The sequence below is a fragment of the Hippopotamus amphibius genome, chromosome 14 (genome assembly GCF_030028045.1).
Source record: "Hippopotamus amphibius kiboko isolate mHipAmp2 chromosome 14, mHipAmp2.hap2, whole genome shotgun sequence".
NCBI lineage: Eukaryota > Metazoa > Chordata > Mammalia > Artiodactyla > Hippopotamidae > Hippopotamus > Hippopotamus amphibius.
The window spans coordinates 29489612-29512617 of NC_080199.1; positions in this window are offsets into that span (position 1 = coordinate 29489612).

The window sequence follows — 23006 nt, forward strand, 5'->3', positions numbered from 1 at the left end:
GGATGTGTTATCACAAAGAGCAGATTCTACTTGCTTTAATGTACAGTTGTGCACCTCCATCTATGTGAGTATTTGTGATGTCTTCAAGACAGAAGGAGAGGCAGGTGGTGTCCGGGAGCCACATCCTATAGCCTTGCGAGCCAGTTTTATGCATCTCTTCCCAACTCCACATTCAGTGACGTCACATTTATTGCTTGAAAATGGCCATAGTTTGAGTATTTACACCACAGAAATTGGCAGTTTTAAATCAGCTGCAGAGAGCTGCTGTTGAACATTTACCGGCAGAGCGCTGGTGATGGTACACACCAAAACTCACAGCCCTATAAATAGAAATTTTTGAATTTAATTCTACAGTTACCCAAGATTAACTCTTAAAGGAAAATAGAAGTTTGTAATAAAGATGTGAGGCTGTTTCACTCTGTCGATATTTTAAAGATGTAGCTATACACCATTTTCCTATGACTTGGATATAGAATGTAATTAAACCAAATAGGAATACTTAATTATTTATGGAAATTTACAAAGGTCAATTTGACTTTCGCGCATGTAATTGATTTTGTATACACACAAATAAAGCTTTTACTCGCTAGCTCCTTTGTGCCAGAAAATATGCAAAACAGGGACTTCCCTGGTGGCACACTGGTTAAGAATCCGCCTGCCAGTGCAGGGTACAACAGGTTTGAGCCCTGGTCCGGGAAGATCCCATATGCCACAGAGCAACTAAGCCCATGTACCACAGCTACTGAGCCCACGTGCTGCAAATACTGAAGCCCACATGCCTAGAGTCTGTGTTCTGCAATAAGAGAAGCCACTGCAATGAGAAACCTGTGCACAGCAATGAAGAGTAGCCGCCGCTCACCACAGCTAGAGAAAGCCTGTGCGCAGCAATGAAAACCCAACACAACCAAAAATAAATAAATAAATAATAAATAAATCATTTAAAAATATGCCAAACTGTATATATAAATTTACCAATTATTTTAATCCTCAAAATAGTTATATGAGATACATAATGAAAATAAGTTAGTTATCTTTTTCAATGATAATTTACAAAGTTACCTCATAAAAAGTATACCTTTTACAAATTTACCTTGTAAATAAGGTAGAGTTAAGGAATGGTTAATACAGTTCCTTTAAAGCGTTTGAGTAACTACATTGTTCATAAAAAATTACTGTTTTTATTCTTATTTTACTTTATTTTTTAATTGTTTTGGCTGCACATCATGCCTTGCAGGATCCTAGTTCCCCATCCAGGGATTAAACCTGTGCCCACAGCAGTGAAAGTGTAGAGTCCTAGCCACTGGACCGCCAAGGAATTCCCACAAATTACTGTTTTTAAATTCAGTTGTTAGAAATATAGAAGAAACTGTAATGTTTAAAAAGGATTATTGTAAATATACGTAAATTAGTGTGGCACTTTTTTGTTCACTGCTGTATTCCTAGCCCCTAGAATAAAGCAAGACAGATAATAGAGAATCAATATTCTTAATATTATCAATTAAAATTAAAGATCATAACTTCCATTTAAATATCCATGTAAAGTTTTCAATGTGCATTTCTATTCCTTATTTAAATTAATACACTCAACAACTCTGCGAGTTATGTATTATTGTGTCCATTTTACAGATACAAAATCAAATTTCTTTTTCCACTGCCTCTTTGTCCAGAATGTTTTAGTTTACTAAAATTGATTCACTAACAATGGCTAGCTAGATAATGATGTGTCTAGCTACATCTACAACATTCCTAGCCAGAACCAAATCAAAGAGTTTACAATTTATAATCTCTACATTAAAAAAAAAGTAGAGTTTTATGAATAAGTCTGTAATTGTAAAAATGTCATATTCTTTGAAACAGGACAGATTCAATTTTCTTCATCTTTAATCTAACCTCATTAGTGAGGACTCTAACAATGCAAGATAGTTATGATTGTTCACTAAAATATATGAACATTTGGAATCTGAAAAAGGGGGGTGTATTAATCAGAGTTCTCTAGAGAAACAGAACCAATAGAAGATTTATATCTGTATCATCTATATCTATATGTCTGTGAAAGAGATTAAGAAAATAGCTCATATGATCATGACGGCTGGCAAGTCCAAAATCTGCAGTGTGGGCCAGCAGCCTGGAGACCCAGGAAAGCCGAGGGTGCACATAAAGTCTGGAGATACTTTGGTGGAGTCCCCGTGCTCTGGGCCGTTGGTCTTTCTTTTCTATTTAGAACTTCAAGTGACTGAATGGCCCACACATATTATGGAGCTCAATCTGCTTTTTTCACAATTCACTGATTTGAATATTAATCTCATCCAGTATGGATGATGTCTATATTTAAGGGTATGAGAAAAAAAACATATTAAATGAAGACAATGTATAATAAAATATTAGGGAATATGCAGCTCTTAATACCAACCACTGTTGACGTTTCACTTTGACATAGTAACTCCCCAGCATTTTGTCAGCAGGTTGTGGTAAACGGGCTGCCAAACTGGTTACTGGTGAACACGATGATTGGGGATCACAGTGGTTCCCCTTTCCCTACCCTTCTCTTGGGAAGTTTATCTCTTGTAACTCAGTAATGACAACCACAGTGATAGCTTGTACAAGAAGAGATACCTAAAATTAATTAAAAATGTTTTATGTATATAATATGATTTCATGTTTAAAATATTCACTATTTTATGTCATTTTGGCATTTTCCAAATTCTTCTATTTTCTGCATTTCTATGGCATATTACAGATTTCCCTGGATTTACTTACAGATTTGAAGACTTTATCCTCCATTAGACCATTTTCTTCAAGTATTTAGTTATCAGTGGCTATTTTATTCCACTCAGTTTCCCCCATACATTGTCTTTTTACTCCCTTAAATGGAGCTCTCTTTTTTCTCAACTTTGATTAGCAGCACTTGAAGCCTGAGGAATACTACTCATTGTAGTTTTATGTTTTTATTATTGAATATAAGTAATATGTTGTATTGGGAAACAGCAAAACACTAGAAACAATTTGGACTGGGAATCAGACTGTATGAGTATGATCTCCATACATGTGTGAGTTTGAACAACTGTCTCATTTCTCAACCCAATCAGTAAAATAACAAGATAATGGAAAGAGCAGAGCTGTGGAAATGGGGCACGTGTATTTGTGCGTATGTAGGTTAGGATAATATACCTCTTTGTGGTATGGGGCTGAAAAATACAGATGTATAGATAGCATTGGTATAGGAACTGATAGAGTAAACACTTTTGGAAAACATGGTTCTTCAGGGAACTTTTACACTCCTACATATCTTGTTGGGTATGCCAAGAATGTAAGACCCTGACCACTCATTCTCTGGGTCTTCTTTAAGAGTTGTATTTACGTTGAGTAACTTACTTTCAGGACAAGAAGCAGCTTGCTAACATATTATAAAATAGCAGATTCCTAAAGCTCAGTGTTTCTCTCCTGCAACTCTAACCAGTGCATGTGCAGGCATTGATTTGGGCCCAAGTTATGTCAGCCATGTGGGACTTGGGGCAGAGGAAGCCGATGTACATACTGATGTTCCTGCTTCTTATTTCGCCATGGGCAGTAAAGTGCTTTGTCTCTGTCCTTAGAGCCTCACATTGTCTGCAAGGCTCCATGAAATGATGAGAGGAACACTGATTAGCTTGTAAGTAGAATGAAATCAAATCACTCAACAAACACTGGAAAAAAAATGATTGAAGTTGAAACACCATCCTTAAATTAAAAATATGATTAAGCATTGATTAAGTCTACTGACTCTGGTGCTAGATAAATCAGCCATCATCTGAAAGGCATTAACGAGGTTTCATTATTGAGATTAAGAAACTATATTTATGGCAGAGATGAAGTCTAAGATGGTGACATAGGAGGCATGTGAATTTCCCTCCTATGACAGACAGCAAATGGACAGCTAAACATGGAGTGATTTCCTCTTAGAGAAATCCAGAAATGATGTGACTCCTACACATGGAGTGACAGAGAAAATACCCACATAGCATCATGTAAGAAACACTGTGAGACACTGTCTCCATCAACCCCATCTTTGGCACAGCACCGTACAATTGGGAGGGAACACTCAACTGCCTGATTCTCCCTGAGGAGCAAAGGATTGGGACTATACACCTAGCACCTGAGCTTTTAAGACTCCCACCTAAGGAAACCATCAACAAAATGAAAAGGCAGCTTATGGAAATGGAGGGAATATTTGCAAACTGTCCATTTAACAAGAGGTTTATATCCAAAATATATAAGGAATTCATATAACTCAATAACAACAACAACAAAAATAACCTGATTAACAAATGGGCTAAGGGCCTGAATAGTCATTTTTTCCAAAGAAGACATGCAAATGACCACCAAGTACATGGAAAGTTCAATATCAGTAATCAGAGAAATGCAAATCAAAACCACAAGGAGATATGACCACACATCTGTCAGAATGTCTGTTATCAAAAATAACAAGAGATAACAAACGCTAGTAAGAATGTGGAGAAAAGGCAACCCCTTGTGTGCTGTTACTTGGAATGTAAACTGATACAATCACTAAGGAAAACAATAGGGAAGTTCCTCAAAAAATTAAAAACGCAACTAAAATGTGATCCAGCAATCCCACATCTGGGTATATATCCATAGGAAGCTAAATCACTGTCTCAAAGAGGTACTGCACTCACATGTTCATTGTAGCATTATTTATAGTAGCCAAGGTTTGGAAAGAACCTAAGTGTCCATTGGTGGATAAATGGTAAAGAAAATGTGGAATACATACACAATGAAATATTGTTCAGCCTTCAAAAAAGAAGGAAATTCTGATTTGTATGGAAATGCAAAAGACCCCGAATAGCCAAAGCAGTCTTGGGAAGGAAAGACGAAGTTGGTGGAATCAGGCTTCCTGACTTGAAACTGTACTACAAGGCTACAGTGATCAAGACAGTATGGTACTGGCACAAAAACAGAAATATAGATCAGTGGAACACGATAGAGAACCCAGAGATAAACCCATGCACATAAGGCACCTTATCTTTAACAAAGGAAGCAAGAATATGCAATAGGAAATAGACAGCCTCTTTAATAAGTGGTGCTAGGAAAATTGGACAGCAACGTGTAAAAGAATGAAAATAGAACACTTCCTAACACCATACACAAAAATAAACTAAAAATGGATTAAAGACCTACATGTAAGGCCAGACACTATAAAACTCTTAGAGGAAAACATAGGCAGAACACTCTATGACATCCATCAAAGCAAGATCCTTTTTGACCCACCTCCTAGAATAATGGAAATAAAATCAAGAATAAACAGATGGGACCTAGTGAAACAAAAGCTTTTGCACAGCAAAAGAAATCATAAACAAGACACGAAGACAACCCTCAGAATAGGACAAAATACTTGCCAATGAAGCAACGGACAAAGGATTAATCTCCAAAATATACAAGCAACTCATGCAGCTTAATACCAAAAAAGAAAATAACCCAATCCATAAATGGGCAGAAGACCTAAACAGACATTTCTCCGAAGAAGACATGCAGATGGCTAACAAACACATGAAAAGATGCTCAACGTCACTAATCATTAGAGAAATGCAAATCAAAGCCATGAGGTATTACCTCACACCAGTCAGAATGGCCATCATCACAAAATCTAGAAACAACAAATGCTGGAGAGGGTGCAGAGAAAAGGGAACCCTCCTGCACTGTTGGTGGGAATGTATGTTGGTACAGCCACTATGGAAAACATTTGGAGGTTCCTTAAAAAACCAAAAATGGAACTGCCATATTACCCAGCAATCCCACTACTGGGCATTTACCCTGAGAAAACCATAATCCGAAAAGAAACATGTACCATGATGTTTACTGCAGTACTGTTTACAATAGCCAGGACATAGAAGCAACCTAAATGTCCATCAACAGGTGAATGGATAAAGAAGATGTGGCACATATATACAATGGAATATTACTGAGCCATAAAAAAGAATGAAATTGAGTTATTTGTAGTGAGGTGGATGGACCTAGAGTCTGTCATATAGAGCAAAGTAAGCCAGAAAGAGAAAAACAAACACCATATGCTTACTCATATATATGCAATCTAAAAAAAAAGATACTGATGAACCCAGTGACAGGGCAAAAATAAAGATGCAGATGTAGAGAGTGGACGTGAGGTGGGGGGTGAAGGGGAAGGTGGGATGAAGTCAGAGAGTAGCATTGACATATACACACTACCAACTGTAAAATAGATAGCTAGTGGGAAGTTGCTGCGTAACATAGGGAGATCAACTCGATGATGAGTGATGACTTAGAGGGCAGGAATAGGAAGGGTGGGAGGGAGTCATGGGAGGGAGGGGATTTGGGGATATATGTATAAACACAGCTAATTCACTTTGGTATACAGCCAAAATTGTCACACTTGTGTAAAGCAATTATATTCCAATAAAGTTTTTAAAAAAAGAAAAAAAAAAGGAAATTATGCCATTTGTCCAACATGAATGAATCTGGAGGGCATTATGTATGCTATGTGAAATAAGCCAGGCAGAGAAAGAAAAATACTACATGGTATCACTTATATGTGGAATCATAAAAGAAAGAAAAGAAAAGAAGTCAACTCATGGTAAGGTTGATAAAGCATATAAACTTTTAGTTACAAGATGAATAAGGTCTGAAGGTCTACCATATAATATGCTAACTGTAGTTTAAAATGCTATATTGTATAATAGAAATTTGCTAAGACTGTGTTCTCACAAAAAAAGGTAAATATGTGAGGTAATGGATGTGTTAACTGAATGATTGGAGTTCTTATACAATGTATACATACATCAAATTGTCATGTTGTACACTTTATATTACAATTTTAATTGTTAATTATACCTCAGTAAAGCTGAGAAATACAAAGAAAATATATTTAACTTCTGTATACGTTTTTGTTCTTTTAAGTTTCACTTATAAGCTTAAATATACACTAAGAATTTATGTCTATTTTTCTTAGTCTTTATGATCTTTTATCCCCCCTGCTTCAAATTTATCCCTTTCAACTTGAACCCTTATTGAGTTTATTCATTTTTTAATTAGACTTAGAATGTCTTTGGGCAGTGTTTTAGAATATCATGGGTTTCTTTTAATATTTTCGAGTTCTGGGATCCATACCGGACTTACTAAATTAATGTGTAAAGGTGAAGTCTTGGAAATCTGTATTTTAGCATGCATCTAGATGGTTTTTATAATCAGACATTTTAGGAAAGACCATCCTAATGTTAGAAGCATTTGACTTTTTTTGTCTATAAATCTTCAACTTCTTTTATACCCCAATGAAACATTGTCAAACATAAGAATTTTAGTTTTTGACTTGTGTCAAATGATAACTCAAGATTAAATGGAATACTTCGAAAATAAGTAAACATTTATTTAAGAAGTATTTCTTAAGTACTTATTGTGTGCATATACTATGTGCAGAGTTGTAGGTAATATGCTGTAAACTATTCTCTTTTCTCTCAAGTTAAATATATTTCTGATTTGAAAGGGCTTAGGGTGATTGAATATTTCGTAGGAGTTTTAGATTTGGTGAAAACATAGGATGCTTTAAGTGTTATGAGAAGATTTCAAAAATGCACGCATTACATTGCTCATTAATTGTGTTTGTATTTTATTAACCTTGTTGTGCTTAGGAAAGTTCCTGTGCCATTTCTAAGACCATGAGCTTTGGAGTTAGGCGACCTGGTTTTGGATCCTGCTCTGCCACTGACCATTGTAAAACTAGGGGAAATCTCTTTACATCTCAATTTCCTCTTCCTTAAAATGGAGAGACTTATATCCATTATGGTAATGAGAAATAAACTAAGTACTGTTTGTAAAATACTTAGTAGAGCATCTGCCACATATTATGAGCTAAGAGTGTATTTCATTAATTTATTTCCAAAGTTTGTTGAGTTTTTCCTATATGCTGGGCAAAATTCATGACCTCCTGAATTTTGGTGGATACATTTTTTATTATGTTGGTCTCCTATTTAAGATGGATTTCTGGGGGCTTCCTAGGTAGCACAGTGGTTAAAATCCACCTGCCAATGCAGAGGACATGGGTTTGATCCCTGCTCCAGGAAGATCCCACATGCTGTGGAGCAACTAAGCCCATGCGCCAAAAAAAAAAAAAAAAAGTAAAATGGAATTCTGTAAAGTGACCTGTAAAAAATTAAAAACTGTAAGAAATAAATCTCTCGATCTTTCTTTAATACTAAGTACTTCACTCTATTGAAAAACAAAAGAACTCTAACAAAAAATGATACATCCATATGTGTGTATTTTTAAGAACTTTTATTGAAATACAGTTGACATACAATAAACTGCATATATTTAAAGTGTACAATTTGTTGTTTTTTTTCTTATTAGTAATGTATATATGGCAATCCCAATCTCCTTCCCCCCAACTCTCCCTGCTTTCCCCAGTTGGTTTGAGTAATGGGTTTTACACTCACATTTTTGTAGAGATGAAATCTACTGAAAATAAAGTCTATTTTTAATGATTGGCATGTATTTCAGAATGTATAAACATTTTCAGAGGCAAAGTTTTCTTTATGAAAGGCCCTGGTCAAGCCCACTTTTTAGTCATGTACTTGTGCACTGAGCAGCTGTGAGCTTCTAAGCAGTGTCCTGTGTACTGGTCACGTGGTAAATAAGACAGACGAGTCCTGGATGTCAAAGCTTTCCCAACCATTCCAGATCACAATAGTCCTGACCTCCTCTTATTCGCCTAGAACTATATATCTCTCTATTATGTATTCTAGCACCAAAGCATATGCTTCAGAGTGTTTTCTATCTGTATTGCTTACCAAAATGCTAAACACAGACTGTACTCAACAAAATGGACTCGTTTACTCAAATTAGACACGAGGTACATTATAAATAAAAGATTTCCATTAAAGAGCAGCATTTCCTATTCACTACCAGAAAATAATCCATGCTACTAGTTGACAGAAAGGACAAACTGGAGGATTTTCAGCTCAGATTATTTTAAAATTATCAGTCATACATACAGATGGCCAGCAAACACATGAAAAGACGCTCAACATCAATAATCATCAGAGAAATGCAAGTCAAAGCCACAATGAGGTATCACCTCACACCGATCAGAATGGCCATCATCACAAAATCTGGAAACAACAAATGTTGGAGAGGGTGTGGAGAAAAGGGAACTCTCCTGCACTGTTGGTGGGACTGTAAGTTGGTACAGCCACTATGGAAAACAATTTGGAGGTTCCTTAAAAAACTACAACTAGAACTACCATATGATCCAGTAATCCCACTCCTGGGCATATACCCAAAGAAAACCATAATCCCAAAAGAAACTTGTACCATCATGTTTATTGCAGCACTATTTACAATAGCCAGGATATGGAAGCAACCTAAATGCCCATCAACAAATGAATGGATAAAAAAGATGTGGCATATATACACAATGGAATATTACTCAGCTATAAAAAGGGATGAGATGGAGCTATATGTGATGAGGTGGATAGAACTACAATCTGTCATACAGAGTGAAGTAAGTCAGAAAGAGAAGGACAAATGTATGCTAACTCCCATATACGGAATCTAAAAATGGTACTGATGAACTCGGTGACAAGAACAAGGACGCAGATACAGAGAATGGACTGGAGAACTCGAGGTATGGGAGGGGGCGGGGGGTGAAGGGGAAACTGAGACAAAGCGAGAGAGTAGCACAGACATATATATACTACCAACTGTAAAATAGATAGTCAGTGGGAAGTTGTTGTATAACAAAGGGAGTCCAACTCGAGGATGGAAGATGCCTTAGAGGACTGGGGCGGGGAGGGTGGGGGGGACTCGAGGGGGGGGAGTCAAGGAAGGGAGGGAATATGGGGATATGTGTATAAAAACAGATGATTGAACCTGGTGTACCCCCCCCCCAAAAAAAAACAATTATCAGTCATATATATGCTGCATGTAGTGTTCCATATTTATTGCTCAGAACTACAAAAATCGCATGAATTGCATATCCTGGCATTTGCCAAGGTCTATCTATCTTTTTATAAAGATTTCTTTGAAAAAGTATGTGCTTTGTTGATCTACTTCCTGTTTTTCATTGAGTTCACACTGTTACAATATTTGCCTTTATTTTAATGTACCTTAGTATTTGTCTGCAGATTTTAACAAATTCGTTTTTACAGTAGCTGAATTTAAAAATTATTTACAGTTTATGGTAAATGTAGTGTGTCTATGTGTGTATTTTTATCTTTACCTCTACATATATATATCTATATATATGTATATAGCATTTTTTAAAAGCCAGCATATGAATTAAGCTTTGAAAATCTTCAAAAAATAACATACAGTGGTCTATTTTTACTAATATTTTCTGTCCTTAAAGTATACTTTTATAAATCTAAGCTAGTATAAAATAATGCTAAATTTTATTTTACTCTAAATTTTAAAAAAGATTTTTCTGATAATAAAATAACTAATATTTTCAGTGAATTAAACATAAAATACCCATAAAGCATAAAGAAGAAAATTAAAGTTACCCATAATTTTTTTCCAAATATAAACTGTATTAAGATTTTCTTGGGCTTCCCTGGTGGCACCGTGGCTAAGAATCTGCCTGCCAACGTAGGTGACACAGGTTCCATCCCTGGGCTGGGAAGATCCCACATACTGTGGAGCAACTAAGCCCATGTGCCACAACTACTGAGCCTATGAGCTGCAGCTGCAAAAGCCCGCAAGCCTAGAGCCCGTGCTCTGCAACAAGAGAAGCCGCTGCAGTGAGAAACCAGAGCACCACAAACGAAGAGCAGTCCCCGCTCGCCGCAGCTAGAGAAAGCCCAAGCGCAGCAACAAAGACAACGCAGCCAAAAAATAAAAAATTTTTCTTAAAAATTAAAAAATTATATTTTCTTAGATTTTCTTTCATTTCCTTTCTCTCTGTCTGTCTCTCTTTAATGTATGTGTGAATCTATGTGATACTCATGCATGTGTATATGTGTTTATACATATGCACATATGCAAATATGTGTACATGTGTATATACATATATAATATACATCATATGCATATGTGTGTGTGTGGATTGTGGCAGTGTGCCTGCTCAGTATGTATGTTTCAATATCTGTACATTAATTTTTTATTTAACAATATTATGTAAAATTTTCAGTCAAAAAGTACTATTAAATAATATTATTTTTAATGATTACATAATATTTCGTTATCTAAAGGCACTATTTACCAATCCTCGACTGTTGAAAATTCAAGTTAGCAATTTTGCCATTATAAAAAAAATGTTATGTAAGACCACTTAGGTACTGAAATTTGTGTTCAGATTTTTTTTCTTCTCTTACACTTCTTGTCCTCTTTCTTTTTCTCACTTGTCTGTAAATATACTAATAAAACTTAAATTCCTAAGCCCTTATTTTGATACTGGTCATGCTGTTTGCAAAGTGACAAAAAACCCTATTGTCCTTTACTGAGTTCTTCTGGTTCCTGGACCATGACCCATTATTTGTTGTACCTCTGAGCATCACTATAGATACTGAAAGAGATTTTGTTACCCAGGAGGGGGGGCAGCCAAACCACAGAGAAAGTTTTCTGACAATTAGAGATCACTTTTCGGTTATATAGATGGATCGCTTTTTAGGGCTTTGAAAAGAGATGATTTTCTCATGGCAAAGGAGCTGATCCTAAAATGTTGCTTTTCAAATAAGAGAAAACATGAAAATCAATTTCAGCACTTCATGAGAAAGGAGTACAAAGTAATAACAATACATGCTTTTGAACATTTGTTCTTTTAAGAGGTCATGTAAAAAATATTTTCAAAGATAAGAATACCTACTTTTTTTTGAAGCTCCAGAATCAGTTAACAAATAGTGGAAAGAGAGTATTATATTGCCTGTAAATGTAGATAATTAATGCTTTATGAATACAATAAAAATGTTGAAGCTATTCTGTTGTACTAGAAAAGTAATAGAATTCAATGTAATTGTAAATATCTGTGTGTGTGTGTGAAATAACCAACATTTAAACTTTCAGTGAAATTAAATAGAAAGATAGATATAGGTAGATAGATAGATGATTGATAGATAGACTAAAAAGGTGGATGATAGATTGATACTCAAACGGATTTTACTGAGGATTTGTCTAGCTTAATTATGAAATATGTAAAAATCGTTAAATCATGAAGTGCATAGAATTTTAACGCTGGGAGAATCCTTATAAATCAAACAATCCAGCGCTGTTTAGTTCACCAACTTAGAAACTGAGGTCTAAAAAATGAATACCAATGTATATGAAACTTAAATAATTATAAAAAAGTAAAAACTTCCATGGTATAAATGAATTTAAATTAAAATAACTTCTGGAATAATCCTGTGATTAAAAGCTTACTAAGAATTGTTGGTAATGTAGACTTTAAAAAACTACAGGCCAGGAGGAATCCTTTTTTAAAAAGCCTATGTGAAGAAGGTGTATTGCAAGTAAATTAATATAATGCACCAGAGTTTACCCTGCGTGTCTAATACCATAAATTTAAGTATTATGTGAAGATTTCAGAGGGAAGTCATAAATGTCATCATAAGTAGGATTAGAATACAGATTAGGAACAATTTAGCTAATGAGAAAAGCTAATGGAAAGGTCAAGGTACTCACGAACCGTGAAGATTTCAATTTTCCTGACATTCCTGTAGAGCCATGAAGTTCACAATCTCTAAAGGAGCTTTTAGGTTTTATCTCAAAGACATAGAAGACATTGTTTTTTTCACAGTCAATGACCAAATAATGACAAGTGAGTAGAGAAGCAGCAGTCCTAAGAAACAGACAAACACAATAAAATTCTTTGGTGTTGCTTAATTTGGAAGGTCTTCTGATTTCATCACATCTAAAGAATTTGAAAGCTATAACATGAGTAAAAATATTGCAACCTGAAGGAGACATACTGATTGTCAGAATATTAGGTTAAGTGGCCGTATTGAATAATAGAAAGCTAACTAAATTTTCAGGCTGAAGTTACAGAAGGCAAATTCCAGTTATTTTTATTACCCATTGAGTTATTCAGTTTCTGAGTTTCAGTTTTCATATTCAGTAAACTAAAACAACTGTGTATTCATTTCAGGATTCTTAGGTAGTATCCCTGCTAAGAATGATAACATATATGAAAATTCTTGGTAGATAGTTAATTCATGTTTTTACTTTTGAAAAACAGTGCAAAATACAGATTGTATGATATTTTAGGTGATTTGGATAAATTACTGGAAATGAGATATATAATTAAAAACACAGTAAATATTATCACTTCCTCACTTACATATATGGAAAGTGAAGACAAGAGTAGAGTGTTTTTCTTAATATAAGCAGAATCAAACATTAAACCCTAAATATCTGAATATTTGAAACATAGACAGTCTTATTCAATGAAATAATGTCTTCAATATACTCTTTCATATTTATTAAAGTTTGACTAGGTAAATGCACATATTGTGTGTTCTGTTTTGTAAACTAATGTCTTCATTTTGCATTCAGTATGTCCTATCAGCCTCTTGCAAACACTAAGAATAATGGAATGAAGGGAAGAGAGTAGCCTTGCAATCCACCTTCATATTGCTACAAGAAAGGAAGAATAGTTGGCATTCATATCAAATTATATTTTCATTGAATTATATTAAAAGTTGGGGAATGTTTTTCCTGTGCATGGGGACTATGGGAGTGCAACATTCAGGCCAAAAGTGTGCCATTCGGGGCAGTCATCTTTGGAAGTGCCCGCTTTCTACTAATTAACTCAGTTCAGGTGTTAAATTCTACCTCCTCCTCCTCCCAGTCATAATTATTGTCCTTATTTTACTTACATCTCCCAGATACTAAACAACTGAAAATATGTATTTAGCTCGTGAGGAGAAAAGGAAAGAATAGTTTCCCTTGTTACTAAGTTTTGTTATTGTTTTTTTTTTTTTTCTTAATTGTGGCACATGGGCTTAGTTGCTCCGCGGCATGTGGGATCTTCCCAGAGCAGGGATTAAACCCGTGTCCCCTGCATTGGCAGGCGGATTCTCAACCACTGCGCCACCTAGGAAGCCCTTTATTGTTATTTTTTAAATAGACCTCAAACATTTATCACAGTTGGGAAGCTTTGCCATGGTTTCTTGTTGTAAGTTTTGCGTTACTATTTTAGTTGCTAAATACATTATTTATTTCATCTACCATATTTTATGTGTCTTTATTTTTGGCTCTATTTAAGAAAGCAGGAAAGATATAAATGCTCCACGTATACATCAAATTCACATGCAATGTAGTTAGCAAAATGGAAAACATGGCTGTCTGGAAGCTGCAAATGCTATACAAATATTCCTAAATATATCAGGCTAGAGAGGGAGGAAACAGTGAAAGGCACCCTTCGTTTCTAAGTCTCTAAATGCAGGATCACATTTGCCCTGTGTGTTTGCAGAAGAGATAACAGATAGCATGCTGCTTCCTTTTAGTGCTAGAGAAACTCAGAGTAAGGGATTGCTGGAAACTTGGAAGAGCTCATCTATGGTATTTGCAGAAACTCCATCCTGGACTCACTGAGAACTGTCTAAAAACATCATTTATCATCAGCATTTGATGGGGAATTCTCTTGGAGAAAGTTGCACCGAATGACCACTGTAGATTTCTTAGAGTCCTTTCATCTGGGACCCTGATACAAGTAAAAAAGGCTGTAAAACTGAATGAATGCCAGGTAATAGACTCTAGGAAGTAAGATGTAAAATATTAAAGGCATTTGGACTATTTCTAGGTCTTTCTTCAATGCAAACATGACAAATACATCACTATGAGCATTGTCTTGTATGTAATAGTTTAATAATGTTTTAATATTGTATTTACTTGCTCCTTATTGTATTATATTCACCAATTTAAAAATATACCACATGAATATACTCTATTTTGTTTTAAATGCAGAAAGGGGGAAACTCTTTTCAACCAAGCAGCCAAATACAGCACAAATGTTTAAAATGTTTATCACAAGGTCATCTTTAACATTTAGAATACCACTCTGCCATCTAGAGGAAAACGGAAAGTCTGACACATGATTAGGAGAAAAGTTAAACTAGAATGAATTCTTTTTTTATTAAGTATAATTATATACTATATATATATATAAAACTAATATACTCTAACATATAACATTATATTAGTTTCAGGTGTACACCATAATGATTTGATATTTGTATGCATTGCAAAAGGAATCACCACAGTAAATTTACCATCTGTCACCAAAGTTACTAATTTTTTTCTTGTAATGAGAACTTTTAAGATTTACTGTCTTAGCAACTTTCAAATTCTCAACACAATGTTATTGACCATTGTCCTATGCTGTACATCACATCCCATGAGTTATTTATTTTGTAACTGGAAATTTGTACATCTTGATTCCCTTCAGCCATTTCATCCACCTGGCAACCACCAATCTGTTCTCTGTATCTACAAGTTTTGTTTTTAGATTCCGCATAGAAGTGAAATCATAAGGTATTTGTCTTTTTCTGTCTCACTTACTTCACGTTGCATAATATCCTCAAGGTCCATCCATGTTGTTACAAATGGCAAGATTTCATTCTTTTTTTAAGGCTGAGTATTCTATCATATATCTTCCTTATCCACTCATTCATCGATGGACACAGATTGTTTCCAGATACTGGCTACTGTAAATAACACCTCAATGAACATAGGGTTGTATATATCTTTGGGGGTTAGTGTTTTCATTTTCTTTGGATAAATACCCAGAAGTGGAATTGCTAGATCATATCATAATTTTATTTTTAATCTTTTGAGAAACCTCCAGGCTGTTTTTCCATAGTGGCTGCATGCATTTACGTTTCCACCAACAGTGCACAAGGGTTCCCTTTTCACCACATCCTCACCAACACTTGGTATTTGTTGTCTTGTTGATGATAGCCATTCTGACAGGTGTGAGGTGATATCTCCTTGGGTTTTGATTCCCGTTTTCCTGGTGGTTAGTGACGAGCACCTTCTCATGTACCTGTATGTCTTCTTTGGGAAAATGTCTACTCAAAACCTCTGTCCAATTTTTAATCAGATTGTTTGTTTTTTGTTGTTGTTGTTATTGAGTTGTATGAGTTCCTTATATATTTTGGATATTAACCCCTCATCAGTTATATGATTTGCAAATATCTACTTCTACTCGGTAGGTTGCCTTTTCATTGTATTGATGGTTTTCTTTGCTGTGCAGAATCTTTTTAGGTTAATATAGTCTCATTTGTTTATTTTTGCTCTTGTTGCCCTTGTCTTTGAAGTCAGGTCAGAATGCTTAGAATGTAAACTTATGGTAAGTAAATAGTGTTAAAGTGACACAGACAGTGAGATTTCCCATTAAGCTTGTTAGTATAGACAATAGAAACAATAATGATAAAAATATAACATCTACAAAAATAAATGGGCACACACATCCAAGCAGCAAAAAAATAAAATTGTGTTATGGTGTATAACACAATAATTTAAGTATATATTGCAAAGTGATTACCACAATAAGGTTAGTTAACACATCCACCACCACACATGGTTACCTTTTTTGTGGTGAGAACTTTGGAGATCTACTCTCTTAGCAGTTTTCAAGTACATAATACACTTTTTTTAACTATATTCACTATGGTTTACATTAGTTCTCATAACTTCTTAATCTTATAACTAGGAATTTGTATCCTTTGACCACCTTATTGCATTTCCTGCCCCCAGACTCAAACCAGCAACCATCAATTAATTCTGTTTCTGAGTTGATTTTTTATTTGAGTCTACATATAAATAAGATCATATAATATTTGTCAAATATTTATATACTGATCTTTGCTTCTTTTTGTTATGAGACAATAAATAATCTTCAAATAAATTGTATCTGAAAATCATCCTCTCTCCACCTCTCTCTCTGTTTCTCTCTGTCTCTTTTTCTTACAGAACTATTTGGCTGCAAGTCTATGCATTGACATACAGTGTCTAACTGTTGATGCATTTTTCTTTCCAAGTGGCTGACCTTTATATTCAGTGCCATAAATATATTAGAACATGACCTACAGTCTGCACACCTTCTTACATACACAGCAAGAGAAAAGGGTGCATTCTTAGATCACTTTCATAGAAAACTTGATTCCTTTCAAATATTTCTAATCTATTACTGTATATTTTCTTAATTTTTTATTTTATGTTGGAATGTAGTTGATTAACAATGGTGTGTTAGTTTCAGGTGTACCACAAAGTGATTCAGTTATACATATACATGTATCTATTCTTTTTTCAAATTCTTTTCCCATTTAGGTTATTATAGAGTATTGAACAGAGTTCCCTGTGCTATACAGTAGGTCCTTGGAAAAGATACCTTAGTCAGTCTTCACATGGCATTTAGATTAAACATGCATGGATATATGCATTAAATGATAATAAATATAGTAAATAATATTATGTATACATATTTATACTGGGATATTCATGTTTGTAATCTACCAGTTACATTTTAAGGAAAAAGTCACTCATTTATCATTGAAAAAAATACATATTAAAAAATAAAGTATATATCACTAATTAGTTTCCTTTTGTCAACAGAATTCAAAGAAATCAGTGCTTTGTACTGTCTATAGTAATAGAAGATATTAATGAAATAATGCTTTTATTGTACTGATCTCTATGTGTGCGATTTTACTATAGAAGAAGGAGAAGAAGGAGAAATTATCCATTCTTTTTTCATATGACAACTTGCATTTTGGCAAACCATTGGACTGAAACGACTTTGCACAGACATTTTTCATCATAACCCTTTCTTTCAAAGTTCTTGGGATTTAAATTAATCTTTTATTATGCTTTTATAATGCCATCTTTTATGGCAAGATTGATAGGTGTGATTTGGAGGGCAGTATACCCCTTGACATCTGAATACCTCCCAGACACATCGTACTACTTGACATGTCACTATTAAGGACCTATTCTTTTGGCACTTGGAATTTTTATAAATTTAAATATTCAAAACATCCGAAGTAGAGAAAAATTCAAATTTTCAAAAGCTCAGAGGTGGCGTCCCTATTTATCAGTGGCTGCCCAATTTATCAATAGTTGCCTGTAGAAATTAGGAAACTCCAGAGAGAGGGAGAGAGGCACCAGGAGGAGAAGCACTTACACTTCATAGGGTCAGGAGAGGGTGCCAGAGTTCCACTGCTTACACTTTTCATATTTTCAGAGAGCCAGTGCTGTGTACATATTTATAAGAGTCAGAGTCAAACAAAATTCTTGCCACTTGCCTCTTATCATTGATAAGGCATTTCCTCTTTTGAATTATTATTCAATCTCTACAAATTTAAGTTTCTTGGTTTTACTTTGAAGCATCCTTCATTGAAAGCATTTTCAATTCGGTGGCACTAGGTAGGAAAACATGATTAAGAATGATGACAGACAGGAGGTTTTAGATTACAACAGACCTAGGTTTTATTTGAATCTGTCACTTACAACGTGGGTCACCACATTGACTTTTAGATTCTTCGGTTCCAAATACGCAGAATGAAGATAACAATTATTTGTGAAATTGTTTTATACCTAACATTTACAGTTTATGTATACAGCATATTCTTTGTCATAATGAGAATATTCAATAACATTGAGAAAAAGGCACTCATCTGTTTTTTTTTAATTTTATTTATTTATTTATTATTTTTTAGGGGTACACCAAGTTCAATCATCTGTTTTTATACACATATCCCCGTATTCCCTCCCTCCCTTGCACCTGTTTTATTCATTATGAAATAGTTATAGTAGCTTTCCTCCTTACCTCAAGTGTATTGAAAAGATTTAATTAAACAAACAATAACAGTGTTTGGTAAACTGTAAGGTGCTTTACAAATGGGGTGTGTGTGTGTGTGTGTATGTTAAATTAATACTGCTGTTCTTTAATTAACTTGCAGATTCAGACAATTACAGTTATTTTATTTGACCTGTTCTATTTGTTTTATAAAATACTATAGCTACACTGCTTCTCTGAAGGACAGAGGTATTCTCTACATTTATACAGAAGCTATAGTAGAAAACAGTCAACCTTGAACTTTGCCTCAGTCTCCTTATATGATGCTTCTGCTATGCTTGATATCCTGGCTAGATCAGTGCTAGCACATGGTTTTGAATTTTTCTTCTTAAATCTGAATAAAGGTAATTCTCACTATATCTCTATTATGACACTTCAGATGATAATATATTTAATGCCTTTTTAAATTATTCACAAAATTCATTATTCGTATTCTTTTTGTCTTATAACTTTCAAAATCGCATTTAAAAAAATTTTTTTTTATTTTTATTTTTGGCTGCGTTTGGTCTTCGTTGCTCCAGGTAGGCTTTCTCTAGTTGCCGCGAGTGGGGGCTCCTCTTCATTGCGGTGCATTGGCTTCTCACTGCGGTGGCTTCTCTTGTGGAGCGCCAGGTCTAGGCACACAGACTTCAGTAGTTGTGGCACATGGGCTCAGTAGTTGTGGCAGACGGGCTTAGTTGCTCCGTGGCATGTGGTATCTTCCCAGACCAGGGATCAAACCCATGTCCCCTACATTGGCAGGTGGATTTGTAACCACTGTGCCACCTGGGAAGTCCTCAATATTGCATTTTAAAATCTTAAATAATTGGTCCATAAAATATTTAAGTAAACATTTACATAGTTATAACAGCAGAGTTACTGTTAAATTTATGGGCAAAGCCATGATTTTTTAAAAGTCGCTTGACTGTATTCTCTGCATTATGGTAAAAATATGTAATTTTAAAGGCTTAAACTTCAGTAACCCCAGGAGGACCATCACACAGATATTTAAAGGTATTTAATCAAAGGTAAAAAATAGAAAATGTTGAATAAAAGGAAGTTTTGTATTATTTTGTTTTTGAATATAAAACATTTATATCTTTTCTAGTTTATTTTACCATTAAAGAAAACTTGACTTGTAATAGTTTTAGAAATTACAATTTTGTGATTAAAATTATAATATCTAATCTTGTAGATGTTAGACAAACACTGATGAAATTCATTTTGCTTCAACTGTATTGAATAAATTGATTTCTGAAAAAAGAATGAGGAATTCAAAAATTCCCCAATAATCTGAGTTAATATTATTAAAATACTGCTTATGGCAACAGTTTAAATTCCTTTCACAGAGCTAAGTTATTTTCTTAATGGAACTATGGCCTTAGTAACATTTAACTAAAATTTTCCAAAATGGAGTAAGGTGTGATATCCTTTTATTGCTTCAACAGGTGTTTGGTCATTTACCTACTGATTAAAGTGTAACATTCAGTTTTAGAAATCAGATATGCCTTTGATCTGTGATCAATAATGATTCACAAGACAGTGCCCATCTTCTGATGAAGCAGAATATTTGGCCAAAGCCACTTTGATATGACTGTTAATCACTTTAGGGTCATTATATCAGCCCTGTCAAATTATACAATTATAGTATTGCTTTTATTAGGAAATGTGTGCAGTTGGTATTTTTCCCATTATTCATCTCTAACCTCACCACACATTCAGGAAACTTTTAGTATCTACTTTCATATTAATTTATTTGCATAATTTAAATTTATTAGTAAAGTATTTACAACTTTTAAAATATGTATCATATTTTAGGTCTTTCAAAAGTGCTTTTCAAGTATAAATTAGAGTTATATCTTTTGGAGAGAAATTTATTAATATTTTGAGTTTCTCTATTAGATAATATAAAATCTCTCTCTCTCTCTCTCTCCCTCTCTCTCCCTCTCTCACACACACACACCCCCAATAATTTTCCAGTCATTTTGCTTGATATACAGTGAGTCATTTATATGAATATGCCTGTCTTTTAAAATCTGGAATCAAATTCTTCTATTCTTTCATTTTTTACTTTTCTCCTTTTATCTTCTATTTTTCCTGCTTTCCTAATACGCACATATCACAGCTAGTTCCATACTTGAGTTTTCTCCTCTTCTCACCATTCTTTTGAAAATTCATCAGTTTCTTCTAAATTTAGAATAACTTATTGATCTCGGTTTCCCTAATAGTTTTATGGTCATTACCTATTTTATAGTCTTTTATCTTAATATGATGTTTTTGTTTGTCATTTTGAAAGCGTATTCTCTGAACTCAATTTTTCCCATTTTATTCATGACACTTTGTTCTCAAACGCTGTAGGCAGTGTGTACCACAGACCAGAAGGGGACAAGAAGTTATTTACATACAAAAATATTTTTTCAGAACCCTAAAATAATTCTTATTTCCAACCGTGAAGTCATTTAATGTGTCTAATAATTTTCCTATATTCTCTCATTTGACAAATTCAATTTCTTGTTGGAAGTTCAAATGTATTCTACAAGAGACATTATAGACCACTCCACTTTTGCCTTATATTATAGGCAAAGGGAGAAGAGAGAAATTTATATCTACTCTGATATCATTTTGATGGTTTGCTGATCCAGTTTGCCATCATATGTGAAGTCTGAGCTAGTCTTAACGGCAGCTGCTAACTGAGCAGAGGGCCCATGCTCTGTCAAGCACCTGCTCCTTGCACAAACTCTGGGAGATGTAGATTTTGAGTCATGCTTAGGGGACATCTGCTCCCCTCTAATGACCACATTTGCTAGCCCAACAGTCTCTTCAGCTGCCACCAGATTGGGAGCTTAGTGGGGCTCATGCCAAGTCAGAAATCGGCTGGGATCAATTGTCAGGCTGACCACAGTGGAGTGGGGAACTGGACACCACGGCTCAAGGTTTTGTTTTGTTTATCTCTCTGTTTTGGTATTAGTTCAAAGATAGTTGGTACATGGCTGTCCTTTTCTAAAGGACCCAATTGCCCTTTTACAAAACCCACTATTACAATGCCTATATTTTACTCCGGCTGCACTTCATGCCAAGTGATGGCTGGAGATGAGTTCTGTGCCCAGTGCATCTCAGAGGTACCACATTCACCATTTTCCAAACAGCTCAACTTGTTCCTTCCAACAACACCATTCCTTCATCTTGATCCCAGCTTTTGCTAATCAGACTTAGGGACTTCCCAGTGATCTCTTTGATAATCTCATTTTCTTCTTTCCAAGAAGGTCTCTCTTTGAAGACAAAACAAAATATAAACACAGAAAACATTCCTTAATTGAGTTGATAATTTTGCCAGTTCATTCCCCTTTGTATCCTATGCTGAAGTTCCTAGAAGTCTCAAGTGTGTTTGTAGTTGGCACTCTTCTCTCTTCTGATTTAGGATTTTTATTACTTTCTACATTTATTTAAAATATCAGTATTTTAATACAGACATGGATTTGAAATAAAAGTCCAAAAAGAAATTACTCACTGACATCTTCCCAAATATATGTTTTAATTTGTTTATACAATCTTCCAGGCCATATCTTTGAATAATAAATTTTGACATATTTACATAGATACAAACTGATTAGATATGATATTTTATGTTATCCCTTAAATATGTGTAACTATTTTGCTACCATCTTTTTTTCCTCCTTTCCTTACATCATCTCTCATCCCTGAGCGTACTATAGGTAGGCGAGATTAGTATTTTGGTGGGTGTTACTCCATGCTCATACATACATGTATGTGTGTACACATATTCACTTTGGAATTTGGTGTTTTATTGGTTGTCATTGTTATTTAATTACTTATTTTATTAAAAAATTTATAATACTATGAATTTTTCTTTCCATTCTACTTTTCTCACTTAACAACTTACGTAAATTCATCCAGATCAAATGACATTGGGTTGTTTTGTATAATATTCACTATTATGAATGGAACCTATTTTATTTAACTGTTTCTTACTGGCATTCATCTTGCTTCCAGTTTTTGCAGGTACAAAAATATTGCAGCAAACTTCCATGTATACAAATGTATAAATTAATTAGTACATTCATATCAGTGGATAAACTAAGAAAGTGAGATTGAAGTGTCAAGGAGTTTTCTTGGTTTAAAAATATTTTTTCCCCAAATAAGTCAGTGTGATATACCACATTAACAAAATGAAGAATAAAAATTATGTGACCAT